The sequence below is a fragment of the Mauremys mutica genome, chromosome 1 (genome assembly GCF_020497125.1).
Source record: "Mauremys mutica isolate MM-2020 ecotype Southern chromosome 1, ASM2049712v1, whole genome shotgun sequence".
NCBI classification, from domain to species: Eukaryota; Metazoa; Chordata; order Testudines; family Geoemydidae; genus Mauremys; species Mauremys mutica.
The window spans coordinates 29,327,640-29,344,786 of record NC_059072.1 but is presented as its reverse complement, the minus strand read 5'-3'; the positions used below and the strand labels follow the sequence as shown (position 1 = coordinate 29,344,786).

At 43.1% G+C, this 17,147-nt stretch overlaps 1 long non-coding RNA gene across 2 annotated transcripts in view; it reads right to left on the bottom strand.

The window, feature by feature from the left end:
* LOC123377377 overlaps window positions 1-16,766 on the bottom strand; it is a 46,451-nt gene extending 29,685 nt beyond the window's left edge. The window contains exons 1-4 of one of the 2 annotated variants that reach the window (XR_006582192.1): window positions 16,663-16,766; window positions 16,365-16,529; window positions 13,806-13,956; window positions 5,719-5,861 (exon numbers count right to left, since the gene is read on the bottom strand). This is a non-coding gene — a long non-coding RNA (uncharacterized LOC123377377). The remainder of the gene's footprint in view (window positions 1-5,718; window positions 5,862-13,805; window positions 13,957-16,364; window positions 16,530-16,662) is intronic. The other variant, XR_006582190.1, reaches the window with a different exon arrangement.
* Window positions 16,767-17,147: the final 381 nt, after the last annotated feature.

Genomic DNA, 17,147 nt, shown 5'->3' with positions numbered 1-17,147 from the left:
ATGGATTTATTACCTCTAACCTGGGTCCCTTATACTCCAACACACAATTTCAGAGCAAGTGTCCTTCAGTTCTATGGCAGAGTTCTGTAGGTTAATTTATTTTTTCATCATTTATTGCTGAGTCCTCTCTGAAGGCATAATTTATGGAAACCTGGGTTAAAGGGGAAGGTTACTCCCAATATGGTTGGGTGTTTAAGGTTTCTGTAGGGACAGTACCCAGCTGAAATAGATAAATACCGAGTACCCAGTTTAGTGAATAAAGCTCCATCCTTCTCTGGTTGACAGTGGGATCCTGGGAGGTCAGAGCTGGGCTGTAGAGGGAACACTGTGTCCCAGAGAAGCTGTACTAGTGAGCTGGGGCACTGGCATAATTCTGTTTCTCCTCAGCTGTGAAGTGTGTCCATATGCAGAGAGTCTGACCAATATATACACATGCTTCCAGGGCTGGACAAAAGAATAGGCAACTATAGGCCCATACCTATGGACCCAGCTCCTGAAAGCATTTGGCTAGATAAGAATCTCAACTTTTAGTAAAAAAGGGGTTTTTTTAGCCCTCATGGTTGTAGAGGTAACCCAAATCTGTAGACAAACACCAGCTCTGAGTGTAGAATTGCCCATTTTTTCCTCAATAGAGTGTTAATTCAACCCCCCCCCACCACCACCCCGCCAATCCCTGCAAGCTACCTCAGCAGAGGATTGTGTGTGTGACAGGATGGGAAGACAGCAGCGGGCCTGGCCCAATGAAGCAGATACACCCTGGCTGCTAACGTAAGTACTTGGGCCACCCTTTCTTTTCTGGGGCAAGAGAGTGATCCCAAATGCTGCAGCTGCTATTCTCCAGAAGAGGGGGGGGGCCCTGATGCCATTCCTGCCAGGCTAAGAAAGGGACTCCATGATGCTCTGTGAGAGAAGTGGACCTTATTCCACCACCACTTCAAGTGGGGGGTGGGGCTTTAGTGCAGGGGCAGAGCCATTGGGAACCTCCTGTCATTGTGTGCCCAGGGACCCAGACTATCTTAAACCAGTCCACTACACTTGGCATCCCAAGCGGGATGGAGCTCTGCCTGACACCTGACACCCACCAGCATGGCCCTTAGCTGCCACAGTTCTTCCCTCAGGGGACACACCTCCAGAGATATGCAAGGAAGGTCCTGATGAGCCAGGAGAGCTACTCTGCTTTCTGACTCTGTTATTTGCAAGAGGGGAGAATGTGCTGCTTATGTAACACAGTCCCCTTTGTAGCGAAAGCAGCACAGAAAGAGGAAGAGGAAGCTGCAGCCACAGCACAGCAGGACAGAAAATGCAAGATGTCAGGCATCTGGCTAGAGCAAAATGCCAGATTTCCCAGCCAAAACAGGATTCTATGGTAGTTTGGCAAAATGCCAAATTCCATGAACACAGAATCATGGACTACACAAAGACTTGCCTACAATCCACTCTACTGATCTTATTTCCTTACAAGACACCTACCCAAATTACCAATAAATTTTGTGTATGCTTTCTAGTACATATTGATCTTAAAGTTTGTTCACATATGTAAGAGTTATCAAAAACAGTTATGGTTCCTGGCTCCACAAGCTGTTACCGCCTACTTACATTGAAGGTATGCTTGAACACATCTCTAGATAACGGATACAGACTAACACGGCTGCTACTCTGAAATCTATTTTGATAATGTGTTTTATTGACCAGAATCTCAGTTGTGAAACAAAACTGCCAAAATTTGTATTTTTGACTTCTTACTTAACTTTTTCCTACAGAGATCCAACTAGTTAGTGTCAGGCAAAATTCCTTATATTACACAACACTGATTAAATAAATTAATTTTCCTTCCTTAACAATACCGTGTATTGAACCAGCCAAAGGATTACTTCAAATGGCAAATTTTAAACCTTTTGTTTCTACTTTTCCTAAAACAATATATTTTTTTGAAAAGTTTAAATTGTAAGTGCATAAACAAATTAGCTAATCCCCAGGTAACAGCCATAATGAAAGTAGCTAGCATGCCAATAGCTAACATAATACTAAATGTTTGTGTGATTATATGACATGGTGGATTAAAAAATTTAAGAAAAAAGAAAAATCAGTTTTAGTTTATATTGGATTTTTATTTAAATTGAAAACATGTCTCTTTTTAAAAAATACACATAGTTACAATTAAATTTGAAATTAATAATCTATGTGAAGGCCTAAACTTCTTATAATGAATTAAAATCATTTAGATTAAATACTAAAAAATAAAATTAAGCAATTTGTATTTGCTGCCAAGCTTTAAAGAAAGTCAAACCACTGAATTGGTGGAAGTCACTGGCTAAGCAACTTGGAACCACAGTGTGCTGATGCGCTAAGTCAGCTTTTGGTAGCAGTGGCCTCTTCTGCGAGTGCAGAGAGACCATTTTCCTCATTTCAGTTTATTCAACTAGTTCAGTTCAATGACTAGTTCATTCAGAGTTAAGAAACCAACTGGGAGCTGAAAAAGCATGAAACTTCTTTTCCCCTTCCAATCTATGAATGAAAACTAAGCATGACAGGATGAGATTTATAAGTTCTAAAACTCTGAAATACATGGTGAACAGAATTAATCAGTTCAATTTATTAACTACAGATATTAGTTTGAAAGGCCAACCATGTTTTGATATATAAAAAAAATAGTGCATCCAGCATATTTAAGGTACATTTAATAAAATAATTAAAGGCTGTTTTTGTGCATTTTAATCAATTTTGAACTTCCATCCAAATAGAGCTCAACACAAATCACAAATCAAAATTCCTCTAGTAAAAAATAAACGCATAAATCAAGAATCTGAATATAAGTTAAGCTATATAATTGCTTAAATAAATGTGTATTGTTAGCAATAAGAAACATCAAATTTAGTGTAAAGGCTATCTTTAGTTGCACATCAACATGTTTTAATGTTACCAATCAATGAGAATCAACTTTTTGTTAGGAAAATAGCTAAAATATTATTAAAATGAGCAAAACACGATTAAAATTATTTAAATCATTATTAAAATCGGTGATTTAAATCCTTTGATTTAAATCAGCTCATGCTATTACATAAGCCTCATTCAAGCAAAGTGTTGGGCAACCTTGGAAGTCAATAAGGCCACTGCGGAGAAACTAAATTAATCCTTTGCATTGGTCTTCACAGCTGAGGAGGTGAGGGAGATTCCAAAACATGAGCCATTCTTTTTTAGGTGACAAATCTGAGGAACTGCCCCAGAGAGAGGTGTCATTAGAGGATGTTTTGGAACAAACTGATAAACTAAACAGTAATAAGTCACCAGGACTGGATGGTATTTACCCAAGAGTTTTGAAGGAACTCAAATGTGAAATTGCAGAACTACTAACCGTGGATGTAACCTAATCACTCCAGATGCGATCCTGGCAATTACAGGCCAGTAAGCCTGACTTCACTACTGGGCAAACTGGTTGAAACTATAGTAAAGCACAAAATTGTCAGACACATAGATGAACAGAATTTGTTGGGGAAAAGTCCACATGGTTTTTGTAAAGGGAAATCATGCCTCGCCAATCTACTAGAATTCTTTGAGGGGGTCAACAAGCATGTGGACAAGGGGGATCCAGTGGATATAGTGTATTTAGATTTTCAGAAAGTCTTTGACAAGGTCCCTCACCAAAGGCTCTTCAGCAAAGTAAGCTGTCATGGGATAAGAGGAAAGGTCCTCTCATGGATTGGTAACTGGTTAAAAGATAGGAAACAAAGGGTAAGAATAAATGGTCAGTTTTCAGAATGGAGAGCAGTAAGCAGTGGAGTCCCCCAGGGGTCTGTACTGGAACCAGTCCTATTCAAATATTCATAAATGATCTGGAAAAAGGGGTAAACAGTGAGGTGATAAAATTTGGAGACGATACAAAACTACTCAAGATAGTTAAGTCCAAAGCAGACTGCAAAGAGTGACAAAAGGATCTCGCAATACTGGGTAACTGGGCAACAAATGGGCAAATGAAATTCAATGTTGAATAATGCAAAATAATGCACATTGGAAAACGTAATCCCAACTATACATATAAAATGATGGGGTCTAAATTAGCTGTTACCACTCAAGAGAGAGATCTTAGACTCATTGCGGATGGTTTTCTAAAAACATTCACTCAATATGCAGCTATATAAATATGTGTTTCAAAAATCCTGTGCAGAAAGACATGCGAACTAGAGAGATCAATCACATCGGCCACTACTAAAATACAACCACTTCTGGGGTGATATATACATTTGGTGTAACACCACAATGCAGATTAGTTAAAAAAAATATCAGTAAAAACCCCAAATTTAGTCAAATTCAACTGCGGAAGAAATTTAAGTAGAGAGAATATAATTATCTAAACTGGAATTTGGCCAGATTAAGAGTAGAGGTTCTGCTACCAGTAAAGGTCCAAATACTCCTTTCATGATCACAAGTGGTTAGGACCTCAGTTCTCTATTTTTGTGAAACATGGCACTTCCATCAACAACTTAGAGGTTTTTAAGGTCAGGCTTGACAAAGCCCTGGCTGAGATGATTTAGTTGGGAATTGGTCCTGCTTTGAGCAAGGGGTTGGACTAGATGACCTCCTGAGGTCCCTTCTAACCCTGATATTCTATGATTCTATAATAGTCCCTCTACCACTAGCTCAATACTGACAGGACATAATGCCATCTACTGAATCTCCTACACCATTTCCTATAGCCTTTCATTGTTCCTTGGAGGTCTTCCATGCATTCCAATTCAGTTGAACCTATGATATCCTATAGTATCACAGTAATTAGATTTTTTAAAAATTAAAATCATAGGGGATGAAACTCATAGTTCCTGCATATCCCCCCTTGCATGTTGTTCTAGAACAGTGGTGCGCAAACTCTTACAGTTGTACGCCCCACTACCAGTAAGGGAATCCGTCCATGCCCCCTTCCATTACAGCACAGCTTAGGCTTCCTCAGCAGCAGAACTTGGGCTGAAGGCGTAGTTGGGGGCAGAACTGGAGATGGGGTAGGAGCTGAGGCTTGAGATGAGGCTGGCCTGGGGACGGAGGGGGAATGAGGGCAGAGATGATCTAGGGGCAGAACTGCATCTGAAGGCAGAGTGAGGCTTAAAGCATGGTGATTCCTCCCTGGCACGTGTGTGTGCTGGCCTGGACCCCACCGTGTTCCTCCACCCCCCAAACATTCATCTGTGTCCTCCTGGAGGGGCATGCCCCACAATTTGGGGACCACTGTTCTAGAAGCATGAGGAGGTAATCATGGTGGTAGGGTCAAACAGCTGCCGTATACTGAGTGGAAATCTTGAAACCTATGCAGCCCAGCCCCTCCTGCTGGTATCAAGGTTGGAAGAGCTGGTACTGCAAGGGAGTCTGGAGCACTTTCCCTGCCCAGACATTTCACTAACAGCCAGAGGAGGGGCAAACATGCTCTGAACCCCTACACAAGCCTGTGGAGACTAAGGAGAGAGCACTTACCCAGGGAACACATCACTACACAACTGAGAGGAGTCCTAAGAGGCCATTTAACTGCAGTATAAACTTTAGGGCTCGGGCTGGAGTCTGGGCTTTAGGACTGTAACCCCTTGGGCTGAACCCCACGAGCGTGAGTCAGTTGGCATGAGCCAGCCATGGGTGTCTAATTGCAGTGTAGACATACCCACTGGGTCTTACAGCTCAGACAGTTTTTGCTGTAATTATTTCCTTTTAAAAAGATAATTAAAAAGGCAATTAAGATACCTGTTGCAACTTTTCATTCTCCTCCATGTATTTTCTGGCAGCTTTGTTAGTACCGGTATTTGCTACTTAAATTTCCATATCTACCTGAATTCCCATCTCTTTTGCCAACTGAGTAATAAGGGTGAGTAGTATGTCTCAGTACACTGAGGAAGAAACAGTGAGAATTTAAGCATTATTACTTTTTCTAATAGGATTCTTAGCTTTCTGTTAAGATTTATTTTAGATGTAAAGGTGAACAAAATACTTCTATAAATAAATTTAAGAGACTGTTTAGGATCTTAAATTAATAGGACACATGCATAAGCTTAATAGTTGACAAAGTTAAAATTAGAACTTGAAAAGTGAAAACCCTTTCAGGACCTGAATTCCAGTTCTGAGTGTCACCTGTTCTATAGGATAACATTACACATATTTAAGAAGTGGGAGAGGGACCTCCATTGCTTACAGGGTTGAAGGTGCTTGTGCTGTTATTTAATGTCATAGGAGAAACACAGAACCATGAACTCAAGATTCAGGTGCTAAGATATTATGGTAATAAACATGGTATAAGAACCTTTGTAGGAGGCAAGGGTAGAAGCACTTTTCAATTTAATTTTAAAATATATGTGTATTTTTTGCATATTACATCCTATGCATTCTATTGATGATTTTGGATCTAAAACATTTGTTTCGTACTAACACTAATAATAAAATATAAAAACACACATACACAAAAGTGTGACAAAGTCTGAGAGTTTTCCATTTTATAGTGATTACTACTCCCAAGATATCCAAATATGACAGCTCCCCATAATTCTGACCAGGAACACACATCAATTTCACCTCCCTACTAATGTTTCAAGAGAACACTTGAGTCCAAGTGGTATAATTCAGGTTCTCAGAGATCCTCTTTATTCTGAACACACACAAACTTCCACTTCATTTTGATGCATCTTTCTCTCCTTACATTATGAGAGCCTTTCGGCAATACATTACTGGTTCAGTTAAAGCCCAAGGCAGCAGTGAGCAAAAATTATTTTTGTAAGATGGCTGCCTGGATTCACAAATCTAAGTGGTTGCCTCATCCTTGTTCCGGGGAGAAGCATTAACAGACCCGTTAACCTTTTAGGCCTGGTCTACACTACACAGTTAGGTCGACTGAAGGCAGCTTACGTCGATCTAATGAAGTTTGTGTCTACACTACCACGTTCATTCTGCTGATGTAACTCGCCTGCTATATTGACTTAACTACTCCATCTCCGCAGGAGGCGTAGTGCTTAAATCAATGTTGTTAGATCGACGAAGAGGCAGCGTAGACAGTGCCTTGCTTACGTCCACTTTATTGGCCTCCAGGAGGTATCTCACAATACTCCTCTGTGACTGCTCTGGTGAACATTTTCAACTTTGTTGCTCAACAGCCAGGTACACAGGAAACAGCACCTCTCCTGTTAAAGCACCAAGAACTTTTGAATTCCCATTTCCTGTCTGTCCAGCGTGGAGAGCTCACCAGCCAAGTGGATCATGGCGATTCAATGTCCCAAACGTGCTCCAACCTGGAGTACACAGGAGGTGATGAATCTTATTGGTCTGTGTGAAGAGGATTTGTACAGGCACAGCTCTGATCCAGCCGTAAAAATGTAGACACCTACGAAAAGATTGCATGTGACATAGGGGACAAGGGCTACACTAGGGCCATGCAGAAGTGCTGCATGAAAATTAAAGAGCTTCAGCAGGTGTACCAGAAGAAAAGAGGCAAACAGTCATTCTGGTTTTGCAGCGCAGACATGCCGCTTCTACAACAAGCTACATGCAATTCCCAGCAACAACCCCACAACCCCAAAGAGCAGTGTAGATACCCCTGAGAAGTCGGACTCCCGGGCCACCACAGGCTACACTGAGGAGGTCTTGGACTAGGATAAGGAAAAGGAGAATGGGAGGCAAGTGAGCAGGGGATCCATTCTCCCAGAGAGCCAAGAGCTGTTTGAAACCCAAGAACAATCCAGCCAGTCACAGAACAGCATCGTGGCCAAGTTTGATGCCCGGGAAGGCATCTCTGGTGAGTATGCAACTCCAACTAATATTTTGGGGTCACATGTTCTTATACTCTATGTATAATTTTTTTTGTTTTAAATGATGAGGTACAGTGGCTATCTGCTTCCCAGTGGCTGCACCAGCTAGGCAGAGGGAGCCCCATGGAAAAAGCTGTTTATGTGCAGAGGGATGGCCTGGGAATCCTCCATAGAGATCTCCAGGAAAGTTTCATGGAGGTACTCTGCAATCTGTTGCAGAAGGTTTTTGGGGAGGGCTGCCTTATTTCTTCCACCACAGTAGGACAGTTTCCCACACCACTCCAATATTAAATCTGCTGGCATCATTGCAGCATCTGTTCCCTTGCCGCCTTTACTACCCTCAGGAGGGTGATATCAGCTAAGGTCACCTAGGGAGATGGTGGCAGTTTTCATTTCAATTGCTCAGACTGCGAATAATAGAGAACGTGATTCCCCCATTATGCTTTTTTCTGGGAGGTGCTGGGAGGGGTCGCTGCTTTAGCTCCGTGGCGGGAGAGAGCAGCAAATGCAACAGCTCTCCCTGCAGTTCCCTGCTGTTTGCTGCTGCTTCTGCCCACGGATGCAGCTCCCCATTTGCCAGCTCCAGCAGCTGCAATGCAGGATGGGGGCCTGGTGGCACCAGGTGACCAAGGGGGTCCAGCCTGCCCTGGCAAAAATATGGGGGGCACGTGACTCCATGTGTCCCTCTCCACACATTGCCTCTGGTTTCTGCCGAATAGGGAAGGGTGTCTCGGGCTTTCATCCCCACAGTAGGTATCTGATGAGGCTCAGGGCTTCAGCCCCGAGGGGCATGCCTGCCGGGGCTCAGGGCTTCAGCAGGAGTGGGGAGAAAAGTACCCCTTTCTGTTTATGTACTCTTTGGCAAGGTGGTCTGGTACCAAGATAGATTGCCCCACTGAGGCAAAACCATCCAATATGTCCTGCATGTTGCCAAGGTGTCATGGAGTCCCCGGGCGATGCTCTGGAACTGCCCTCTACAAAGCCCGTCAGGACTCTGGTGAAGTCTCCTCTCTGTGAGCAGACTGTCTTCAGGGTAAGAATCTCACATGGCTTCCACCTTCCTAGGTCTGACCTTTGGAGCATTCCTCTGCCCTTCTGTGCTTCCCACAGCAAGTCCACCCGGCGGGGTCCTGGGGAAGCCAGAGGGTCCTGCTCCCCGACTTCGCAGTCAGATGTGACTCTCAGCCAGCCAGTAAAACAGAGGTTTATTAGATGACAGGAACACGGTCTAAAACAGATCTTGTAGGTACAGAGAACAGGACCCCTAAGCTGGGTCCATTTTCGGGGGCAATGAGCCAGACAACCAAGTCTGCACCTCACTTCACGTTCCCAGCCAGACCCAAACTGACTCACCCACCAGCCCCTCCTCCTCTGCTTTGTCCCTTTCCCGGGCCAGGAGATCACCTGATTCCTTTGTTCTCCAACACTTTTAGCTATCTCCTTGCAGCGGGGAAGGGCCCAGGCCATTAGTTGCCAGGAGACAGAGTGTCGGCCATTTATGCACACTGGCCCTTTGCTCTGCAACAATCTCACCCCCTTATCCCACCACCTAGAGACTTAAGAAATGCATAGGGGAAACTGAGGCACCCCTACAGTATTCAGAGAAAACTGTAAGAACAGTTCCACTTCGTCACATCTGTCCCCCATTCGAGACTGAATTGAGTGAGGTCACTTTAGCCGGTGACCTAGGGAAGTTCGAACCCACCAACGTTCCCATGGATGCCCCATCATTTCTCCCATTCCTTGGTGAGAGTTACACCTGGTCCTTCCAGTTTTAAGCCCTTCCGTAGGTCTGTTGTGCTTGATGGCACTTGCAGGCTGCATGTGGGAAGGTTTATGTGGCCCGTGCCCTTTTGCCACCCCAGTACCCCTGGGGTTGAAACTGGAATTGGGTCTTTTCCCACCGCTCCAGTTTGGAGGGCTGCAATTTGGGTTCTCTTGGTTAAGAGCCCCCATCTTGACCTTGGCCACCCTCTGAACAGATGTCTCTGTCACCCGCAGCTCGGCATCAGCCCCTTTCATATGATGCCGCCACGTCGGAGGAGAGTGGTCAGTATACACAGTAAAGCGCCGCCCAAATAGATACAGCTGCAGCTTTCTAAGGGCCTGCACCATGGCCAGGCATTTCTTCTCTGAGGCTGCATAGTTCTGCTCCCGGGGCAGCAGTTTCTTGCTCAGGTACCCGATGGGGTGTCTCCTGCTCTTAGCATCGGCTTGCATCAGCACCGCACCCAGCCCTGCATCTGAGGTGTCGGTGAACATTGCAAAAGGCTTGGCAAAGTCTGGGTTTATCAGATTTACTGGCCCCTGGATTAGAGCCTCCTTAAGTATACAGAGAGCCCTCTGGCACTGCTCAGTCCAGACCACCTTGTCTGGCTTACCCTTCTCACATAGCTCAGGGATGGGGGCAGCTCAGGGGCTAACGTGGGGTACAAGCCTCCGGTAGCTTTCCACCATCCTGATAAAGGCCTGGACTTATTTCTTGGTCTGGGGAATGGGCCAATCTCTGATCATTTCCACCTTGCACTTTTTGGCTTTTACCATCAGTCCTGCCTCCTTGAAGCAGCCCAGCACCCTCTTCACCTGGGACACATGTTCCTCCCAGGTCTGGCTAAAGACACACATGTCATCGATGTACGCCAGGGCCACATTCTCCATCCCCCTCAGCTTGTCTAGAATCTCCCCAGGCCTAAGCATGGGGTAGGCATCGGACACGGAGAGGGCTTTAAGCTTCCGATAGTCCCCACAGAACCAGATCATCCCATCTTCCTTGGGGACCAGCCCCACAGGTGAGGCCCGTGGGCTGTTGAACGGCTGGATCACATCTAAAGCCAGCATGTCCTTGACCTCTCTCTCCAGGTTCTGGGCTGTTTTCCCAGTGACTCTGAACAGGGAACACCTGATGGGGAGATTGGCTTCCACCTCAGGGAAGTCAGTGCTTGTTTCTCGGTCAGAAATGACGCTCCATTGTGTTCAGCTGCTGTACGACTGCCAGCAGCAATCGGGAATTGTTTTGTTCTATGGCTTCCAGCATGGCTGCTTGAAGGACATTGCCATGTTCCATGCGGCGGCTCCTCTCCCAGCTCTGGAAATACTGCAGGCTAAGGTGTGTGGTGTTTGTAATGCTCCCAACAGTAACAGCTGAGTGGGATCCATACTTCTCAGGAGATGGTGCACATGCAGCTATGCCAGTATTTTGAAAAAAGGCATGAAATATTATCAGTTGCAGTTGAGATGTGGGAGAGGGGGATGCACCATGGGTCATTGAAGCCAGAGTCCCAGTCCCCCCATGAAAATGTTTTGGTCCCATGAGGCACTGAAAGCCCTTCCCAAAACCCCATGGCAAGTTGCACTGTGGGATAGCTACCCATGGTATACTGCTAACAGCATCAATGCAAGCGCTGCTAGTGAGGACATGCTCCACCTAGTATGGTGTAGATATGCACTTCCAACTTAATGACTGTGGCAGCTGGATGTCAACTTAAAGTTGGTAGCATAGACATGCACCTACCATGCAGTAGAGTTCATCTTTTCCCACTCTCTCACACTCTTTGAGATGGACAGGTTTAGTTGAATGAGTCTGTTGTATCACAGGCTCACTTTTTTACTATATATCATATTCACACTCAGGTGGCAGAGATAAGATTGTATGCTATCATGTTTACTATTGTGTATATAAAAATGAGATAAGGGGCCCCCAGATCATGAAACAGGCACCTATAGAGCTTTATGAGCTGAAATAAATGAATGTAAAAGACAAAGTTGGGCCCAAAAAGATGAAGTTGAGCCCCTTCTTGATAGTCTTAGTACAGAGGCCAAGGACTGAATCATGGACAATTAACCATCCTTTCATCCTTAAATGTGATCCCTCCAGGGCAGGGTAGAAGCAAGACGGGGTAATGAGATTGTGCTATTGTGACTTGTGTTATATCTGTTCTACAGGTTAAAATAAGTGTTTTCAATTAAAAGAAAATATTTCAGTCTATAGGGCTATCAATCTAGCAACAATTGTGGAAGCTTTCATAACCACTTTGCGGGAGGGTCTCTCACTCAAGTTCTCTCTGAGGTACTGGTCTTTTTACCAGGACCGTCTCAGGACCTGGAAGCTCTGCAAAGAAGTGCATTGTGGCCGCTGTGGAGATGCGGGGAGGCAAGCTGTTCCTCAAGCCCCTGCTGCACAACTCTCATCTTCATGCATAGGTGAATATGGCTCCCCTGGTGCGCTGGAGGACCGGCTTGAATAATGTTTATCAGAATCTGAGACTTCCTGGACTGTGGGACTGGTGGATCCAACGGCGCTTGCCCAATGCATGGGGCTGTCCAACCCTTGTGTCCCCCAGATGCTTCAGGAGGTGAAGGCTGCTTTGCTCCCTGCCTCTCTTGCTTATCTCAAATGGGTGCTGTGAGAAGGTTCTCCGTGCCCATCGCTAACCCAGGACTGTTCAGACCTCAAAAATTGGGCCTCTTCCTTACCTCCATGCCCCACTTGAGTAGGCTGACTGATATCCAGGCAATCCACCTCTGAACAGTGCCTCGAGAACAGCTTATGATCCACACCATCCACTTCCTATCATGTTTCACCCCGATACAAAGTGGTCAGACCTTTTATCCCCTGCAGAGGGTGAGTTTCCCAGTGCAGCAGCTTTTATTCCACCTTGGTTCCATGGTCCACTGAGGACATAATCTGGGGGCTACTCAATGGAGCAGTGAGCACAGGCACTCTGCTGGCACAGTTCATGGAACCCAATATTTGTCCCCAGCGAGACCCTAGAGCATGTCTACTTCCGCAGCACCAGGTTGCAGCCTCTAACCTCCTGCTGAGATTCTGGCTGCACCTTTCTCCACATCTTTTCCTTTAACAACTCCCAGTCTATGACCTGATGATGTAACAGGACCTTTTAGTCAACTTCCTACTGGCACTGGCCAAGAGACATACATCAGTCCAGGAAGAAACAGCTTGACAAAGAGGTTCTCTGTAACTGTGATGCCTACTTTTGGTACCTATTTGTCTCAGGTATTTGGGCAGAGTGCCTCTCGGTGGCATATGCCAACTCCTTTGACTGATTTATTGAGTAATGGGCACTGACTAGGGTTCACTACTCAATGTCCCCATCTGTTGCCTTTGTTTTAAACCAAGGACACACACTCCTGTTCTTTTCATTATTTGTCCCATGGAATTAGTTGATCCTTCATCCTATGGCCCCCTCCATTGATTGAGTGGGTGGGTCTTTAATTCTAGGTAGCTCTGCCCATCTTTCCTTATCATAAATGGGCTAGCTACTATTGTTAACATAAACATTCACTTAGAAATTTACACTGATCTGTGTTATTAGTTGCATAACCACTTAAACTGGCTGAAAAGGATATAGTGGTTAGCCATCTTTCAAAAAGTGCTCAATAGCCAAGCATATGCCTCGGAGGCTGGGAATATTGCTCTTAAGGATCCACGCTCTTGCTAAGCTTCAGTGAAACAGTCCAGTTAGACTTGAGAACCTAGGTTCTCGATACCAACATGCTGGCTACTAGGATTATTTTAATGGTGCTGTAATTTATTTACTGCAAATCTGCAGTTAAAAAAATACTCATAACTGACAAATTCCAAGAAGGAAATCAACAATTATAGAAGTCAGAGATGAAAAAACTAGATTATCTAGTCCCATCTCACTGCAAGTCCAAGTTTGTTCCCTAAAATACATTTTCTACTATCCTATCTAATATAGATTTAAAGTCTCAAGATTGGGCTCCTACAACTTCCCCATGGAAACACCTGCTGCCAAATAATTTCCTGACTGAGATGTTTCTCCTAACAGTCACACCAAGTTTTCCTTTTCTAGTTATATCTGTGTATATTACATTCAGCAATTTCTTTTCACCTTTAGCATTTATACTATCTTAGCCAAGCTATCCATATTTAGCTCTTTCAACCTTTTCTTATAAATCTGTCCATCCAGCTTTCTGATCTTCTTGTTACTGCCTTGTACAGTATTTATTGTATGAGAGACACTGTCGATGAATTGGAATAGCAAATTTTACACTTACGGCCAGAGAAACAGGGAGAATCCTGAGATGTAAAGGTTTCTTTGTGACCTAAAGAGTTTCATCTGAATATGATCATAGGCATTGGGGTTGATATTTGCAGCCTTTTCAGTCCCGTGTGAAGTTGAGTATTTCTTCACTTCTCTAATAGCATCTGTAAACAAAAACAAAAATTGTTTTGTCTTGTTTTTTAATGAGTATGTGTGGCACAGTGTATTAGGCTACTGTATAAGACTGAGAACTTTAGAAATATATGCAGTCTCCTCAGTCCACAGAACAGGCAAATCCCTGTAGTGGCAGTACCAACTTCAATGGCTTTTGGAATGTGCCTGACCCACCTGAAGGAATCATTCTGGAGTGATTAGGTAGTTCAGTCACCATGCTATATCACTGTCCTCTGTCTAGATACAATAGTGCCAGCAATTATGGTGTCTTTTGACATATGTACCTACCCATTAGGAACAAAATATCATTCCACAAACACTATCAGAGACCCATCAGATGATAATGACTTTTGACACCTTCAACCCGGACCAGATTCCAGTTGCTTAGTTAGCAGTGAGAAGACCAAAAATAGATTTCCCCCCCATTCCCTAAGGATTTCTCTTGCTAAGCAGGTGTTGCATATATGGTTCAAATTAAGATTTGATCAGACAGAAGCAATGTTTATATTTCCTTTACACTGTAACTATGAAAAAAGTATTTACTGGAATCCAATCAAACATAATGAAGTTTATTCACATTCACTAACGTATAAAAAAAATCCTTTCAGATGAGTTGTACTATTGCAAATACAGTATGGGTGAAGTACGTTATTTTGCCATCTTTCCTTATAAAACCTTTTCCTAAGTGGCCAACAGCCTTGGCTGCAATCAGCAGCATCTGAAACTAAGAGCTGGTCTATACTAGAAAATTAGATCGACCCAGCTCTGTCACTCAGGGGTGAGAAAAATACACACCACTGAGTGATTTAGTTAAGCTGACCTAAATCCCCTTGTAGCCAGTGCTAGGTTGAGGAGGACTTCTTCCATTGACCTAGCTACTGCCTCTAGGGGAGGTGGATTACTGATACCGATGGGAGAACCCCTCCCATCATCAGAGGTAGTGTCTACAGTAAATCATTGCAGCTGTGCCGATGTGGCATTTCAAGTATACATAAGCATTAAGCCAGGTTGGGCTAAATTAATATTGGAATAGGAAACATCCTGGGAGCACACAGACATTGTAGGGGATGATGTTGGCAATTCGGCAAGTCACATTCTTCCCTCCAATCCATTATTGAACCAGTTCCCCCAGCATCATGTTATGTGATGATTTGCTGCTGGATTTGCCATCTTTTGGAGACAAAACTTGGGGTCAGCATAAAACCCACTTTTTGAAAGAGTAAGGTATTAATCCTAGTTTCCCAGATAGATTCCAAGCATCAAATTCTGGTTACCTAAAATATCACTTCAAGGTAAAGGTACCTTTCACTTCCTGTCCTAAACTCTGAAGTATCAATACTGTGTTATTAATCTGCTGCTGCTGCATTCCACCTTAGAGCAAAGCAACTGCATGTCACTACATATAATAACCTTCTTTTTCTACATGCACATAACTTGTACGAAGTTCTGGAGTTAAACTTCATACTGAATGTGTTAAAACTGAAAAGATCAAACAAATTTCCATCCTTTTATGCCATGGGAATGTTCAGGCCTTGCCTTAAGACAGCTGTATTATGGTTTCACAAGGATACCCCATATTTAATTTCAGCTCAAATCTGCCTTTCCTTAACAAAAAAGTTTGATCAAAATTCACTCACCCATCTTTCCAGCTGGAGCTCAGGGAGGAAAATAAAAATCTACCACTTTTCTATTTTATTTTCTATTGTAGTGACATTCTCCATAATATCTAGCTAAGGTTTCTGGAGGTCTTCTAAAACAGCCACTTAAATATTATTTATATTTTAGATGTCTGTACTTGCATTACTACAAGTTAGTTTATTAAAAAGAACATTTTCCAATCTAGTTTGCTTTTAGATATTTATGAAGTTTACTTCTTGCATTTCTTTCATTCACCATAGACAGTAAATCTAGTCAATTTCACTTTAAAGTCCAAATGTAATGTAATTCCAAATGATCTAAAGTCATTTGGAATTACATTACATTTTTATCTCAAAGCATTTTACTAACTTATTGCCTCTCCTTCTCATGCAAAAGAATCACTTCCATCACCACAGACAGTACACAGTATGTTCATCAGCACACAGAAACCATGCACAGTAATTTGTGACAGAAGTAAAATGAATTTAGCCAGGCAGATGTTACCCAAGCTCAAATTTCACTAGACTTTGATGCTATTCTATGGTTCCAGTGTTCTTTCCCCCTCCAAACCAGCAGTGGCCAGCATCTCAGTTTTATGCCTCGTCTGAGAAAAAACACCTCCAATAGAACACTGCCTTTTCCCCATCGTTCTGGGACATTATTTCAATGTCAACCCACAGAAAGAGTGCCACCTACTGAAGCATCTTCCTACCAGCACTTAAGCGTCCCTTGGAAATCTACCATCCAGTTACTTACTTACCTTAATCGTACTTGGCTTGTAATTTCTGATGGGATGGCACCAAGAAGTGGTCTGGCTGAAGTTCCATTTGTTCTCTTGCATCATCACAATACTGTATTATTGTGTATAAGTTACTAAGTCTGCACACAAAAGTTTAAATGCCTCCTCTCCAAAAAAGTGTTTGAACTGAAATGTAAAGAATATCAAAAATGTTTCTAGTCACGTTAAGTTTGTACTCTTCCTGTTTATCTATTGCCCATGGACTCCGTGTACCCTTTAAACAATTTTCAACACACAAGAAGAAAGTTTTACTACTTACCAAGAAACAAAACGATCAGTAGAACGATTATTGTTAGGAATGCCTTATTTCAATAATTTGCTATTTTATTCCATAGTGGAATCCTAAAGATCTTCTGCCATCTGTAAAATAACATTGTGTTAATCCCCCAAAAATTGAACATTAGAAGATAACCACCTTACAGAAGAGTTTGTCAATACTTTTAATTCACAATAACCAATCATCAAGAGCTAGTAACAACTCTGTCAACTGCAATATAATTTAATAGTGTTAAGCTAACTACAGTTTTGCCTACAACCCAATTTAACTTCTCTTAAACCAAAATAGAAAATGTTACAGACAAACTGTGTTTATTCATATTGAAAAAAAATCCATCACAATACTAGCTATTTTCCAACTGTACATTCTTTTGCCTATAAACTTAGCTTTACTACTTGTATGCTCTACACCCATTACAGAATAGAGAACTTCAGGGGAAAATGCATAATCCATAGTGTGCCATTAAA